The sequence below is a fragment of the Cydia amplana genome, chromosome 4 (genome assembly GCF_948474715.1).
Source record: "Cydia amplana chromosome 4, ilCydAmpl1.1, whole genome shotgun sequence".
NCBI lineage: Eukaryota > Metazoa > Arthropoda > Insecta > Lepidoptera > Tortricidae > Cydia > Cydia amplana.
This window is the reverse complement of record NC_086072.1, coordinates 12,353,915-12,371,562: the sequence shown is the minus strand read 5'-3', so window position 1 is coordinate 12,371,562 and position 17,648 is coordinate 12,353,915. Positions and strand designations below refer to the sequence as shown.

Sequence of the window (17,648 nt, the reverse complement as noted above, 5' to 3'; positions counted from 1 at the left end):
CTACTTAAAAACAGTGAGCAAAATCGCATTTTGCTCACTGAGTGAGCAAAATCGCATTTTGCTCATTTTGTCCCACTCAGTGAGCAAAATGCGATTTTGCTCACTGTTTTTAAGTAGCAAAGTACCCTTGTTCGAGCTGCTGAGGTGAAAAAAATCAAATCCAACATCATCATCTCAACCCACCTAAAAACGTCCGAAACTTACCCGAACTCACCTTATTTGATCATTAGACGTAGTTATCAAAATAATTCTTCTGTGGACAATTAGACGGAAAGAAAATACGAATTAAAAAGGTTTTTTTTATTTCAAAAACATAATAAACCTTCAACTCGACACATTTGTCCACTTTCACCCACAAACATGCTTTATATTTAATGTTATAGCCGGTTTTCTTACTCGAGGTTTAAAGTTATTATAGTATTATTCCAATCTACACACAAATGCATTGATGTAGCCAGAGGTGCTAAAGTTATTGCTTATAATTATACCTAATCCAAATCCATGAAAGATAATTCAAAGTAACAGTAAAACGTTTGCCTGCATGTAAATTTAACTGCATATTGCTTACTCCTACTCTTTAAACTTGATTGTAATTATGTAAATTTACACGTTTGTGCAGATATTTATGGCGTCCATAATTATAGGCTCATCTTCATTTATTGCGAAAAAATGATTGAGAACATCGAAATCGTGATTATATCAAAACTTATCTAATTATTATGTTACTTTAGTTACATAAATACGGAATGTAGTAGGTGCCAGTACCTATAAAATACACGTAAGTTAAAAGGAATTCTCTGAAGCCACGAAGGAACTCTAACAATTGAAGCAATTAATGTATAAAACGCTGAATCAATTCGTAACAAGTAATTGGCTGTTGATGGAACATCCGTGAGTAATAGCTGTACGAGTAGGTATATAGGTGTACTATTAGACGCGCAAATTAACCGGGGAACAGTTAGCTGTTTGATCATGATACAGGATGCCGGTCATCCATTTTTAACTACTTTGTATCTTTCTTTAATTTGGAAATACACAAAAAGTTATAAAACTATTCGAAGAACCTAGAGCATGGCTTTAGTAATGGATAACATAAGAGCATTTTACAGTTTTTAGTCAGTATGGCTACAACCAGATAAGGTCATGCTTAATATGCTTAGTCAGTTAGAACAAGAGGCCAACAATAAAATAAGCAGGCAATGTTATATCATAATGTTCTATCAATAGTTGCTACAGTTCATAAATTTAACATAATAATGTATTGCACTCATAATATACAATTTTTATATGAGGTAATGAATGTAATTGCACCGACACGGACTATTAATATTTCGAACATAAGTTGCATATACGGCCATCCAATAAAACAAAATTATTAGACAAGATTTGCATTACATCTGAAAAAGTTGATTTTATACGGGTGTTTAGGTATTTTTACTTATAGTTGCATAATTTATAAGTGATGTTTAAAGGAAAATTTAATGTATACCTATAGTTATGCTATTATAACGTAAAATGATTTAAAAGGTAGTCTTAAGGACCCTTATAATACGGTACAAATGTATCGGTATATAGTATAGACCGTACGGATTGGGTAGGTACATATGTATATTTTTAACCCCCAAAGCCAGACAGAAGCCCTCTTTATGCCGCCAGTTTCAAGTTTCCTTCTTTAAGTTAGAACCTTTCTTTTGAAATTAAACATCTTCAATTACTAAACTCTAAGTATTTTATCATAAGAATCTCTTTAGATAGTATCAGCGTACTGAAATGTACCTAAGTCAATTTCGTAACAAAGTCATGCGCTAGGTACTCAAGATTGATTCCACTTATAGTACTTAGGTACCAATTATTTTTTTGTCAGTTTTTAAGTAGGTATTGTGTGTCCCGATTTTTCGTAGCCCATTTCGTAGACCGCGTAGACTGATTCGGTAAATCCTCATTGTCATCATGTCAGGATCTGATGATGGGATCCCGGAGCGTTTGGTAGAACTGCTGTTGAAAACCATAAAATAGGGCATGTTAGACGTTCTTTTGTAAAAAAAATATATTACTTAACTGAACCTAATGAGTTAGTAGACATAAAACTGTATGCTTGTTTTGGTCACGATATTGGTTTTAGGTTCAAGTCAATGTCATCGTCGCACCTTTTGGAACAGAAACCGTATCTTATCTAAAGTTATCTGCGCGGGGAGGGGCGCACCGTTAGTCGGCGGCGGCCACAGCTGATTTCACATGTGCCTCCGATCGCGTCGTACGCTCGCTCCGCGCGCCATGCCGGCAAAACATTAAAAACATAACAAACGTGTAACAAAATTATATATAAAAAGTTGAACGTCATTGGAAAATTGTGATTTTGTGGAATTTGAAAGACGGTTCTGTTCGCGGGTTTTAATTTACGAAAATTGTGTTACGGCTTTTTTGCATTGGCGGGTAAGTTGATGCACTTTTGTTATTAAATTAAGGATTATGCTCATATAGTATATCAAGACACCGAGCCTTGTTTACTATAATGACTTCTTTTTCTCTAATGTTTTTGCGTCAAAACAAGGGAAAACGAATTTTCCTGAATTAGAACAGAATATCGCACTGTAAACAAATTGTAAAGTCCTAGATGCCTATTTCAATTTTAAACTGCATGTTATGTATTGTTAGAGCCGCTGTCTGGAATCTATTTACCTACAATATGTTACAGTAGGTACCTATATGTAGGTATACTTAGTGGATAAAATGCGTGGTGGCATATTTATGGGTTATATTAGTCATGGTTGCGGAGTGTTTTGCGAAGAAACACGAGAGCATAATGGAGTTGCGAGTTTATTGCACCGGTTGGAAACAGGCTTTCTTGGGCCGCAAGGGCCAAGTGCCGATGCCGGTGCCCTAAGCGATTTCGCTGAATTTGCATTTAGACACTTTTACCTTGGAATACATAATTCATAGCTACCCACGTTCTTATTTATACAAATAACTATAAAATATAAATATATTTGTTTGTCTTATACTATTATTTACTTTCACATACTTAATTTAATACCAACATTATTGATTAGCAAAATACAGGTTCTAATTTAGGTAAGGTGTTAATTAACCTTAGTAAGATTTACCTATTGGTTATGTACTAAAAATCAAACATTAATCAATGATCATCATGTCTTCCAGTAAGTCTCGGTAGCTCAGTTGGCAGAGATGGCTAGTATCCGCCATTTCTTTTACTTCTAAGCATTTAAATATCGTTTGCGGGCGTTTCTGCTTAATACAAAATTAATCAAACATTCAATTTCACAAAAGTTCCACATATGGAATGGAATTAAAAAAAAATGTAATGCCAAGAAAGATAAAATTACCCAGTATGTTTTATTTTTCTAAGCGCCCTTGAAGTTGTGAACATACTGGGTAATTTTATCTTTCTTGGCATTAATTTTTTTTTAAATTCCATTCAAAGATCTAACGATAGTAAATGTTACCATACTCAGTGAACGCATATAAACCATGGAAGTATTCTGTCCGCTCAATTATGACCCAACGTAAAGTATTCGATTGTAGGCGGTGCTTACAGAGTGTTCGATTGGCAACTTCAGTTCGGCCGAGATGACAGTCAGTAGGGTTTGCAAGATCCGTCAATTTTTCGGATCCGGATATTTCGGATATTAAAATTTGACGGATCCGGATATCCGGATAATTCGGATAATACGGATCTGTATCAAGAAAGGTGACGAAATTTACAACTTACATACAAGGAACAGCTAATAAAATGTAAAATGTTCATATTTTAGTTAATTACAATTATTAATAATTATTATTATTATCTCAAAATGATATAAATATGTATAATAAGATATTCAGTGTAGTCTTAATTAGGTATTCCTATTAATAATATTATGCATTTTTTTTAGGAGGCCGTAGTCGATTTGTAACCGAAAACGCCAAAAATGAAGTAATTAAAGCAAATTTATTTCTATATGTCTGCTCAGAAGAATTAATTCTAAAGGTGCCTAAAAACACCGCTTTAAGTTCGGCGTTTTTTCTTAAATTTGCCATTATAAGCTCACAAAATAGAAAATGGAGAAAAAGTTACATTTATGTACTTTTATTATTTTATACCGGTGTGGTGTGATATAATTAATACTATTAAAAAACGTACTTCCTTTACCTTGGTAAAATAGATATACCTTCAGTCGTTCGACTGAGAAAAATGGCTTAGAAAAAGTATCTAACTCATTTATTCAGTCCCCATTACAACAATCTTCCATTATAGGTATATATAAATCCAGTTAATTACTGCAAAATAATGTAAAATTACTACAAAAGTTTCGGGAAATTAAGAAATTTGGGCTACAACTTCTTAATAACGAGAAAAAAATATCAATATTAGTTACTCAGCAGCACATCAAGCACATGTTATTTATGTTAACAGAAGACTGGGAACCGACACGATAACACAAAAAAGTCACTGATAACAACACGCACAAGCACTAATGATGTTCCAGGTAGACGACCCAAAGGCGACTGAGCGAAAACCTGATAACAATTACTTTAAAACATACAAATATTTACCCTTATTCCAGTCAGGAGGCATGCAGGTAGCTCGTTTTAATACTGTTACTGTTACTACTGTTTAGTTTAAGCAATATTTGTATTTATTTTATGACGTTATCGCGTACCAATAACGCGACCAATGCAATATTTAACGGATCCGTGAGATCCGAAATATCCGGATCCTATGAGACGTTAGATCCGGATCTTAGATTTGACGGATATCCGGATATTTCGGATATCCGGATATCCGGATCTCAAACCCTAACAGTCAGTGACGGATGGCTAAATTAGTTTATAAAAACTACTTTTTTTTGTTATTAAAAATGTCTTCATGGGTCGTGAAGTGGTGCAGAAGTTATTTTAGTTCATATCAAGGATAGTGGAATCACTTTTCACTTGTAGTAAACAGATAACTTCAGTAAAATTTGGAATAAACATGACGACATTTTTTCAATACTATCATGCTAAGCTAAAACGTAATAACTGCATACGACTTTCATAACAACATACGACTTTTTAAATTGCGAGGATAATAGGGATGGTTTTATGCCAAATGAAGTAGACTATTTTATTCACTTATGTTTGGTTTAGGTATTTTCTATATAATTATAAATGTAGTAATAAATTCCTTCTTACAGATTTGTATTTTCCTTTTTTATTTCATGAGATGGAACTATAAAAAAACTACCTAGTTATTTCAAATTAATAATCAAATTTAGTATTGTCATTTTACATTACTTTCCATTCAGATTCCCACAAGATGCTATTCGCAGAGAACTATGGAAAAAAGCTGTCCAATTAGAGAGACATGAAATTGAGTGGATGCCTGTCAAGATATCTAGAATATTATGTTCTATTCATGAGATAACCCGTGAGATAATCATACCCGGTCTCCTATATGTAGATACATTTTTTTCTATCACGCTTTCACTGAATTAATTTAACAAATACACACATTATCTGAAAATGTTGATCATTTGAATCCACTCTCTACTGTCACATATATGTAGGTTCTCTGTCAAGCCATTTCCGTCAGTAGAAAAGAGCGGCAAATTTAGAAAATGTAAGCGCGCGAACGGTTATGGTCCCATACAAAATTTTGCGCCTTTTTCTACTGACAAACTTGCTTGACCGGCTATATACATAATAAAATATTTCCATTGGAACTGAAAGTGGGGATTTATTGTGACTCCGCCTGTTCAAATGTTTTTGACCCGATTCGTGTACCCATGTAAATTTTGCAGGCTGTATAGCCTGTCCGATTTCTAAAATCAAGTTCGCCATACATTTACTATGGCGTACTTGATATTAGAAAAACAGACTATACCAGTACGGCTACCATCAGTTTGGCACTGACATAAACGCCGTCGAGAACGTAATTTACTTTCTATACATCTCGCTCGTACTCGCATATTAGTGCAAACGAGATGTATAGAAAGTAAATTACGTTCTCGATAGCGTAAATGTCAGTTTTGACACTGTCAGTGACTCATGGTACGGGCTCTGAACGTGACTTCACACTGCCATACAGATTGATAATAAAATATACAAAATACTTATTATAGCGGAATACATTTATACAACAATGAATATTTAATTATGTTGAGTTAGTCTGTCATTTAATTTCATAACAACATTTTAACTAGTTATGTTTTAATCTGCATTAAATTATTATACGTGAATTATTTGACTGGTTCTTCAATGTATGGCATAAACCTATCCCTGTCCAAGTCATATTCTAATCAAATATGAACCGCGAACTCTCAGCGGCCAGTACGTACAGCAAGAAGGTTATTAGCGGATTAATGTCGCTGATTGGTAGTTATTGACATTATATGCATTTCATCTACACTTAGCTGTGTACGTTAGTGTAATAGAGACAGGCTCTGTAAACGTATCGTCTTGTTTAAATGTAGGCGTAATTGTGTATGTGTGCTAATTTGGCCCGAGAATTTGAACGGTAATGTTCCCAAAGGCGGTTTCCAGTTATATGCTTTCACTGACCATACTGAATTGGCCTATCTATCAGCGTAGCACACAAAAAAAATCAAGCATCTACCGCAATAATTCACGTCACCATAAATAAAAATCTCATCGTACTCGGCGATAGGTGAAAAATTAAAAAAAATCATAACTCCGAAAATACGAAAAATCGCGGAACATACATGGGGGTGATTCAGATAGCCCTCTAGGTCCTCTACCTCCCAGCTTCAGTATATCACTACTTCTTGGGACACCCTGTATAAATTTGAGAATCTTCCTCCTCCTCCTATCCTTATTACTTAGGTAGGTACTTAAATGTTCCGACTGGTGTATAAGGAAAAATAAGTATTGTGTACGTACAGTCAACGTCTCATTTATCATTTAGGTTTGTTAATATACATTTACATATTCTGTAAATAAGTTGTAAGTACATCTATAGTCACAATTTTTTATTAGCTGTGTAGTTATGATGTCCAAATTGTAGGAGCTAGGTAACATATTTTGAGCACCCTAAACATTCCATGTATTACGTATATGTATTGAAATGTTGTTTTAGTATTTTTCCCAAATGATCTGAAGTCGTAATCGTTGCATTTTCAAATATATATGAATGTTATATAAGTATTTGCATAGGAATTGGTTTCTATCTTAAGGGCTTACCTTAAAAATTTGGTCGACATGTTATTTACAAGGAAATGGCATTTAAATCTAAACTGGTCTAAATGTTATTGGATTTAGAAAGTAATGAATTAATGTGACAAGAATACATTTGCATAAATGCAACCTTAGTTCATTTATGTTCCCTTTTGAACTTATCTAACGATCTAAAACCAGAAACTTCTTGTTTTAACACTATTTAACACAGTAAATCAAGCTGAAATGTGCAAACTGCATAATTCGTTTTTGATGCAAATATTACTATGAATGTAAATTATTCGATATCAATTGAGGCATTTTATTTACAATTTATTAAGGCCCATAAAGGTTTTGATGGTCTATTGGTGTATAAGGGATAAAACTGAGAGTAGTATTACATCTTACATCGGCGAAAACAAACAAATTAACAAGCAAGTTAATTCTGGTCCTTCGGAATCCAAGGAGGGTCCAAAAATTTAAGTTCAATGAAAACTTTACCGACCATGATCACTATGATCAGTTAAGCCGTTTTCGTGATAACACGACAAACAAAAAGTAGGTATTCCCTTCTGATTTCATTTAAATTGACCATTGGCAATTTTTTTATGTCAATATACCTAATCGCCATCATTTTGATATACTATTTTCAAGTGGTAAGCAGATGAGCGCAATTATTAATATCAACATCCAAGTTTGTATACGGCTACCATGTAATCGGGGCCTGCAGAAAAAGTTAAACAACTCTCATACATCTTTTTTATGTTTTATGCTTTAAACATATTTAACAAGTCAGAAGATTTAAACATATTTTAGCCATGAAATTATTTTGTAACGCAACCCAATTAGTACATAATGTCCATATATTTTTTAAGTATTATATCAACCGTTCTACATATTTGAGTATGAAGTATGAATTGACTCATAATTATTTGTTCACAAATTACACGAGACAAACATACAAACAAACTTACTATGAAAACTATTTTTGGTCCAAGCTGCTTTTTCTCAATACAGAACATTCCATTTGAGTATTATGCCCACTGTACAATTGAATCGAATCAAGTAGAATGATTCCTGACCTTGTGGCTAGTTAAAGCATGATGCACTAATTACAAAAGGCATATGTGCAGCAACATGCGCGAGCGCAGCATGGTGGCCGAGTGCATCGCTCGGTGCACATATTGCGTAAAGATAATTGCCGTTATAGGAGCAGCAGCGAAGTGCAACGACGTCGTTTGAAATTCCATGCCCGATGTTCGCAAATAAAGTACATACATAACACAACACAACAATAAAACAAAAAAAAAACAACAAAAAAATGAACATTAATCGTTAAAAAAAAACAAGTGCAGTGATATACACGCATCAGCTTTCAGCTGCTAGTGTATTAAACAATATAATATAATATAATATAATATAATATAATATAATATAATATAATATAATATAATATAATATAATATAATATAATATAATATAATATAATATAATATAATATAATATAATATAATATAATATAATATAATATAATATATACATATATTCTTGGACTTTAGTACCTAATGACAACTTTTTCATTAAGGCCCTGTGTGTGGCTCTTCTCTCACTCTCACTGAGCGTAAACGTGAGCTAGATGGCGTTGCGTGCTCAGGATCGCGGATATCAAGTTATTGAATTTCAGTTTTTTTCTAAGTTTTATAAAAAAAGTAATCTATGAGTTCGACCATAATTCAAATTGCTCACTGTTAGAAGCATTTTTCATATTTTTAGCTTTTTTGCAAATTCCAATTTTTTAATAAACAAAAATCTGCATCCGCATAGTTTTAAGACCTCTTTGTGAACCCACCATTGACAAATAAATGATCAATCAATCAATCAGCGTATTTTGAGCAGCGATAAAACCGGCCAAGTGCGAGTCGGACTCGCGCACGGAGGGTTCCGCACCATCAACAAAAAATAGAGCAAAACAAGCAAATAAACGGTCACCCATCTAAGTACTGACCCCGCCCGACGTTGCTTAACTTCGGTCAAAAATCACGTTTGTTGAATGGGAGCCCCACTTAAATCTTTATTTCATTCTGTTTTTAGTATTTGTTGTTATAGCGGTAACAGAAATACATCATCTTTGAAAATTTCAACTGTCTAGCTATCACGGTTCGTGAGATACAGCCTGGTGACAGACGGACGGACGGACGGACGGACGGACAGCGGAATCTTAGTAATAGGGTCCCGTTTTTACCCTTTGGGTACGGAACCCTAAAAATGCGTGAACGCTTACGGCACGACCAAGGCACGACACTGCGATACCAAAGCAACACCGTATTTTGAGCAGCGGTGTGCCAGTAGGCAGGGTGAGTTAGGCAGTAGCCTATTGTCAGTTTCCAGCCCCCGTAGCACGGCATCACTATGCCGTAGGCGATAAAAATGGAACCGTGCTGAGACCGCAGCAGTATTTTTATTGTGATATAAGTCGTGTCGTCTCATAAAATATTATTTATTGTATAGTGGCGTGCGCAAAATCATTAAACCAAGCGCTAGCGCCGTTATTTTAAATTTTATACTCACTACAAAACATCGATAGCAAATTTCTGAGCTTAGCTGTCTCTGTCTCACAAGAGCTAGAATCTATGAACGCCACATATATACCGGTATAGGTACGTACCATTGTTATCTTGCAAAATTACGTGGCTGATCACCGATCTCGAATTAAATACAATGGAACCTTTATTTTTTAGCAGCATATTTCACATTCTCTTATTGTGAGAGCATTTTGCACAAGCGTGTCGCACTTTTCCCAGCAATTTCTATGGACTGAAGTAGGTTTTGTACAATATTAGTGGTAAAAACGTGTCGGAAGAAAACTGTGGCGGCAAGATTGATAGCTAAGATTAGAGGTCATGTAAAATCGATTATTCTATCCGTATATTTTACCGGTATATCGTTAGTCTTGGTGCCCTAGTTTCTATATTTCAACCACGACTCCAATAAATGACTCGTTTGGACATCAACCCTATGGTTCATTGTCATCTCCATCCCATTCATCTGGAAGCACGTTAGACATGCTACCACAGCAGTAGCCGGGGATACCTCTGTACGACCACCTGTACAGACTGTGAATAGTGCATTTAATTCTCATTTTATTCTAATTTAGGATTCGTTTTCATCATTCAAGATTAAATCTGCACATCTGTGTAAAGTAGAACAAAACGACTCATGTAAGTAGAATGTAAATAATTTAATACCGGCACGTGGATTTGTGAATTTTTTAGGTGAGCTGAGCACGAGCATTAGCCGCGCGCGGCCGCGCGGCGACACTCTTCCGTATCTAATTGTCAAGTGGCGACATTTTGCTGTTTGATGCGCTTGCTTCGACGTAGGTAACTGTGAAGTAGGTACATATGACTAATATTTTAATTTGGATCTTGGATTTTATTGACATGATATTGTATCGCTATCTGAACCTCAATATCCGAGCGGTAAGGAATGCGACTCCCAAACCGGAAGTCGTACCAATAAGCTTCTCATAGCCACTTGCGTTAAAAATGATTTCTGCGCAAGATTATTTTTCAGCCTGGACAAAAATTACCCTATTAATCAAAAGCGACTCAGTAGTTTCAAGCTACATTACGGGGGAGACACATCGCAACGCTACACATACCTCTACTATACCTGTACTGTACCTGCTTAAATTACAACTCCTCGTACTCGGGTAAGAAAAATAATGGACCAAAAATAATTGTATACAAAAATAATAATCCACTCTGGTGATCAGAAAGTATCGATACGTCACGGCGGCCGTCATTCAGATCAGGGCTGTTATTTCCTTCGCTTTCAGAGCACTTGCCTCAAGCTGTCCACTACAAAGGCATGTACACTTATTTAGGTATATTATGATACGTGTCGTACGATTTGGGACAATAAATAATGTCATTTGTATAGACAATAAATGTATGGTTATATGTTGCTCGCCCAAATCCGCACGTAAATTTTAGTAAATGAACCTTAAGAAGGCACTTCGAGTTCGAGTGACTTCGATCTTGGGATCACGATTTTAACATTGGTTTTTTTCACGTGTTCAACTCCCATGCGCGTAGTGGCTGATAGGAACATAAAACAATCGACGGACAATGCCCGATGCGCTTACAATTGCATGATATCGACCCCGTTACTACAGTGATTTCACTGTGGCCAATGCTATTCGGCTTTATTACCAAATCTGAGTTACATGCACCCATTTTTATAACTTCTAACCGATACCGTTGGAACAATGTTACTGGTGGTTGTCAGTCAGTCACGAAGACACATTACATAGATATTACCGTTCACGAAAGCGCACCACAGTTCTGGTTTTTCCGCAATTCCTAGTAATTTGTCAATTTCTTACACATGGGTTTCGATTCACGGCAGCGTATAAATCTGTAAAACAAACGGAAGCCCCTTTGTCATAAAATTAATTATAATTATATAATTTTTGAAATTAATTAAAGGCTTTTGATTTACTAATCTAAAACACGCTAAGTAGATTCAAACTTACTTTATTTCTAAATCATAAACAGGTAACATGATTACTCCAATTGTTGTAAAAGCAAAGTCTCAATCAGTGCCACCTCTTCAAAATTGGAAAGTTCCGACTGTCTTTGCCAGCAAGGGCCTATTGATGGTTGCTAAATCGTGAGAAGATCTCTCAATCGCATTATTGAAGCAACAAAAAGGCCGAAAGCGGATGGTTGGCCAAAATTAAGGCTAATGTTTACTATACTTATCCGTGACTGTTACACATGCGTAATGATCTATGCATTTGGCTCGGATTCTGCGTCAATCATGACGCCTCGAACCAGTTTGGAACTCACGCGCGGCTAAGTTAAGGCCCGGTCACATACTAGACTTCTTCGCGATACCTTTACACACATGTTTATAGGACTAAAATACTTTCATTTGAACCCCTTATTTTCCTTACTAAAAATAAATTATTATACAAGGCCGAAGATTAAGATATTTGGTTTTCACTTTGACACGTTATTCCATTTAAATAAGATGGATGGTAGCCACATATCTCATTTATATTTGACTCATTTATTTTTAAGCCATCGATAACTATAATCCACAATATTTATGATAGTATGTCAATATTTTCTCAAATACTAACGCTGGGTGCTTAAGAAATAAATCACTTGAACTTGAAGCGCGGTGATTTATTTAGCAAACATCAAGAGTTCAGATCGAGCCAATTGGACTAAGTACCACACAAAAGTACTATTCTGCATCGTTCCGCCAGCTGGCCAGGCCTTAACCGAGACTTAATTAATGATCTTGAACACGCTAACATTCGATTCAAATTACTATTATGACAGCTTGAATTTCTATTTATTTTTCGAAAGTTTTACTTTGAAAATGAAACTATTCAAACTAAATTAGTTTCACTTAATGTTATACAGGGTGTCCCAAGAAGTAGTGATATACTGAAGCTGGGAGGTAGAGGACCTAAAGGGCTATCTGAATCACCCCCATGTATGTTCCGCGATTTTTCGTATTTTCGGAGTTATGATTTTTTTTAATTTTTCACCTATCGCCGAGTACGATGAGATTTTTATTTATGGTGACGTGAATTATTGCGGTAGATGCTTGATTTTTTTTGTGTGCTAAGTTGATAGATAGGCCAATTCAGTATGGTAACATTTACTATCGTTAGATCTTTGAATGGAATTAAAAAAAAATTAATGCCAAGAAAGATAAAATTACCCAGTATGTTTTATTTTTTAAGCGCCCTTGAAGTTGTGAACATACTGGGTAATTTTATCTTTCTTGGCATTAATTTTTTTTTAATTCCATTCAAAGATCTAACGATAGTAAATGTTACCATACTGAATTGGCCTATCTATCAACTTAGCACACAAAAAAAATCAAGCATCTACCGCAATAATTCACGTCACCATAAATAAAAATCTCATCGTACTCGGCGATAGGTGAAAAATTAAAAAAAATCATAACTCCGAAAATACGAAAAATCGCGGAACATACATGGGGGTGATTCAGATAGCCCTCTAGGTCCTCTACCTCCCAGCTTCAGTATATCACTACTTCTTGGGACACCGTGTATTATTATGTTCGCCAGAAATATGAAACCTAATCTGAAAATTGCACAGAGGAAGCTAGTTTGTAACATGTCACGGTGTAATACTTATGTGAGTTTTTTAAGGTGTCCAAAAGTAGCATTCGCACATCTTAAAATTCCAACTACAGTACACTTTGACGATACATCGTCCACACTGCTACCTAACAATTTTATTGTAAATCATTGCACAGATATAATATACCTAAGATAAGGCCCCTCGATGGCCAGTTAAAGAGTGTCGATGATAGAATGTAAAATATGTTTGTACACAATTGTAACAACTATAAATACTTACTTAGTTAATTTTATTAGTCTTGCCGTGGTTAAGCATACTAGATTCTACCCGCGACTTCGCATCGTTCCTTTTACAATTGTAATGTGTCACTGTTGTTCCTTTTACAATTGAAGGGATGTTTACAAAAACAACATAACTGACTACACTGGTTGACACCTGAAACGATTAACAATGTTCTTAAAAAAGTGTCAACCGCTCTAAGCAGTTATGTTGTTTTTGTAAACATCCCTTCAATTGTAATGTTGCATCACCAATGCAATTTCACTGTTTACTTTTTACTATTATAATTGACCAACAAGTTACAGTACCATTACAGCAAACAACTAGCCATCGAAATGTCAAACCGATGGTCAATAATTAGCATCGCTACGCATTTCTAGGTCGCTGTCTACTTCGTCATGATTTCTAATTGGAAATGGCCTATAACCCATTGTGCCACGTTGGGTCAATGGTTCATTTGGATCAAAAGTACCTAATCAATACGAATTGGAGAGGTATGTTAAAGATTGAAAAAAAAAACTCAGATGTAATTATAGGTATAAACATAACTTACTTATTACAGTTACTATACTATTGTGGCCGTATGTCCAGAACTACTAATAGTACATAAAAATGTATATTAGGTACCCTTCAAACAACATTGTGGCCACATTGGGGTGATCAGTCCGCCTTAGGTACGTGTCCCCGTGTGACCACTTTATGGTAGTTTAAACTTCTGATAAAGTTAAAAATTTTAGCGTTACCTACTTTGTTTCATACCTTCTCTAGGCATATCAATTAAAATTTAATTGACAAATGATCGAAATACATAGGACAGTAACCATTTTTCCGACCATGTGAGTGCAATAAGTTATAGTTATATGACGAGTAGACCATATTTTCGGTGTGGCCATATTCGTCACATATACTTTATTATGGACCGGTGCCATAGCTTATTAGGTACATTGGTAACTTATACAACACAATGACCGGCAAATTGACTGATACAGATAAGTTAATGAGCGCCGGCGCGGCAGGTCGGCACCCGGCGTAATTGACAACTACGTGACCGCAATTCACTTGTGGTTTACATTACGTATGAGTTTACTTAAGAGTATTTCTACTACGTTTCGTGCATAATACTCGCAAGTTACTGACCACATTAGTTATTATGCCAATAAATAATAATAAACTAAACTTGAGTAAAATAATCATCTATTTTTGGAAATCCCTCTATTTAATTCACATACATAGTATACAATACAATACAAATACTCTATATTGCACACCACATTACAGAAAACAATACAAATAATACAGAAAAGAAAATGAAAAATGTATTTATTTCTTATGGTCTACATATAGAATAGAATAGAATAGAAATAATTTTATTCAGGAATAAACCCAACAAATAGGGTAAGGGGGGTATTTTTTTTTATATAGGTACTATTACCTACATATAAGTAGTTAAATCTTATACCTACTTAATAATATTATCGATACCTAATCAATATTCACTGAACATGATTATTTATAGTGCATCCTCCACCGCTAGTAGTTATTAGCATTTTTACCATGTTAGGTTTTGTAACACTAAATGGTTGACTGGCATACATGCACTGAATACCACCAAAGCAAAACAATAACCAGGTTGTTCGCGGCATGAGTATGAAATGTCATTGATGCAGAATATGCGTAGATTTACGCGGCAGTGAAAATTAACATTACAATGGTAACGTTACTCATTGTGTTCTGGAGTAAAGTGTACAGACTTAAAAAATACTTTCGTGTATTAATTATAACTCTGCTTGTATTGTATGTTAAAACTTGACACGGTTATTTCGTAAAGAATTAATATTTTTTTGTACCTGTTGACTTTTTTAATTTGACATATTTAGATCCTGGAACTAATGTAAAAGTTTTCTTTATTGTTCACTAAAACAGATAATAAGTAATAAAATAATAATAAAACTGGAAGCAAGTAAGTCGGTTTAAGCACGAAGCCGTTTCTTCCAGACAACGTTAGGGTCTCCCCAAACTTATCGACGCGGAATCGGCAATGCCAATAGAAATGAAACTTTATGTCCACGCAATAAGAGCGAAAAAGACGCCGACGCTTCGGCCGTCGACGGCCGAACGGAGCCGAACCGAACCTTACCTGTTTATGCTGTTTACTATCGGCTTTCGCCGAATCCGCGTCGATAAGTATGGGGAGAACCTTACCCGTGTAGATCATTATTTTAATAGGTACAATTCTGGATATTTAATTTCGACTTAATGGACCGTCCTCTTGGGCCATGCAAAATTATTTTAGTTGCGAAAAAAGTTGTAGGTTATTGTAGATAACAACTGGTATAATGCTAGTTTGAATAGAAACAGTAGTAAGGTAGGTACTTGTAAGATTATTGATATATATCAACCTACTGCTTAAGTAACTTAAAATAAATCTTAACTTTCGACTTCATTGTAATATAATAGACGCATGATCACAACCTATTGATTACAAAATGATTATCTAATTTATATAGGTACATACGTGCAATATCATGTTATGTTGATTCCATTTCCCTACGCACATTATTATTACGACAAAGTTTCGATTATGTAGTAATACCAAAATCGCCTAATCTGCCAGATGGATTTACCCGAGTTTAAAGTTAAGCGACTTTGTATACATTATTACAACACAACTTAATAGAGAAAAAAGATTGCGTTTAAGTAAAAAGATACGCAGACAATGGTAGTAGTACGCAGCTATGGATGAGCTCGACACACACTCACACACACACACACAAATGTATGCTTACAGGTTACGCCTACATGTATAGTTTGACTCCGAAATTCATCGACTTGGCAATAGATGACACTAAAAATGTCTAACTTCATCCTGCTCAGTAGCGCCATCTAGTATATTAGTCAGGAACGAAAGGTACCGGCGACGATATTCGTTTTTAAGCGAGTTCAAAACCTGACTATGAAGAGAACACTCTGTATCTACTTAATTATCTTTGGTAAAGTTAACGAATTGTCATGTAACTGGTCATTCGTCCAAATGATATCTTAGATAAATTTTAGTATCAATGGTAATACCAAGTAATAAGTACCTAATATATGTATTAAGCCTAATTGCGTGTTTGTGTGTAATATGTCACGGTTGTCTTTTTAATTAAATTGACTTTCACTTCAATCGAACACACTATTATTATTTTTATTTGTTTGATTTATACCTTTGTTCTATAAGATTCTAACAACAACAACAATACAATACAACACAACAACACACAACACAATACACGTTACAATAGCAATGATGACATAAATAAGTATCTTGCTTTCCGGTTGCCTTTTTAGTCTGAACAGATTGTTGATCTAGAAAAACATTTCTCAGGGGACAATCTTCTGGCAGTTTTGAGATGGCAGTAATATCCCCAACAATATATTTAAAGTGTCTGCAGCACTCGAGCACTTTCCATAAGGTAGGAAACTATAAACCAAACTTAAGATAAAGGCATTAAATATCTACACTACAGTGTGGACAGTTAAACTTTTCATCGTTTATTTTATTACATTAGCTACAGTAGAAACAAGCAGTATATGTAGAAGTTGAATAGGTAGCAAAGTGGTCACGTGGCTCCGAAGGTGATGGCCAAGGATTAGCCTTGCTCGTGACATTGCTGACGACGCCACGTGCGCCTTTCAGGCGTAATTAGGGAAACCATTTCAGTGCTACTTTCACACGTCATTCATAATGTTTCTAATTAATACTATTAAACTTGCATTACTGTCTTAGTAGTTAATTGTTACGAGTATAATTATATCTACGGGTATCCTTTAGCCGCTCTATAAAAAGGGGTCATTGTAAGTATTTTGAATATTAATTTTAACGAATCATATAATTGGATTTGTGGGTGACTAGAAGATAACAAAACCCAGCGAGATAAAAATTAAGTTTTTGTATAGATGTAATGTTTTTAAAGGTATTTACGTGCCAGAAAAGTGACACGCATAACCCTATTACTAAGCTCCCGCGCTTACTTCATTCGGACACATAAAATCTCACAACTTTATTTTTAAAGGTACCGAATAAGGTTCAATCTGTTATGAATT

The 17,648-nt window shown here is 34.9% G+C and overlaps 1 protein-coding gene across 8 annotated transcripts in view; it reads left to right on the top strand.

Moving 5' to 3' along the window:
- The first annotated feature begins 2,212 nt into the window (after nt 1-2,212).
- LOC134647221 (myosin-IIIb-like) overlaps nt 2,213-17,648 on the top strand; it is a 41,488-nt gene continuing 26,052 nt past the window's right edge. For 2 of the 8 annotated variants that reach the window (XM_063501453.1, XM_063501459.1), the window contains exon 1: nt 2,221-2,433. The gene's annotated coding sequence lies outside the window, so the exon portion shown is untranslated. Of the gene's footprint in view, nt 2,434-17,648 lie in introns of all 8 variants that reach the window. The other 6 variants (XM_063501458.1, XM_063501456.1, XM_063501457.1 and 3 more) reach the window with 5 other exon arrangements.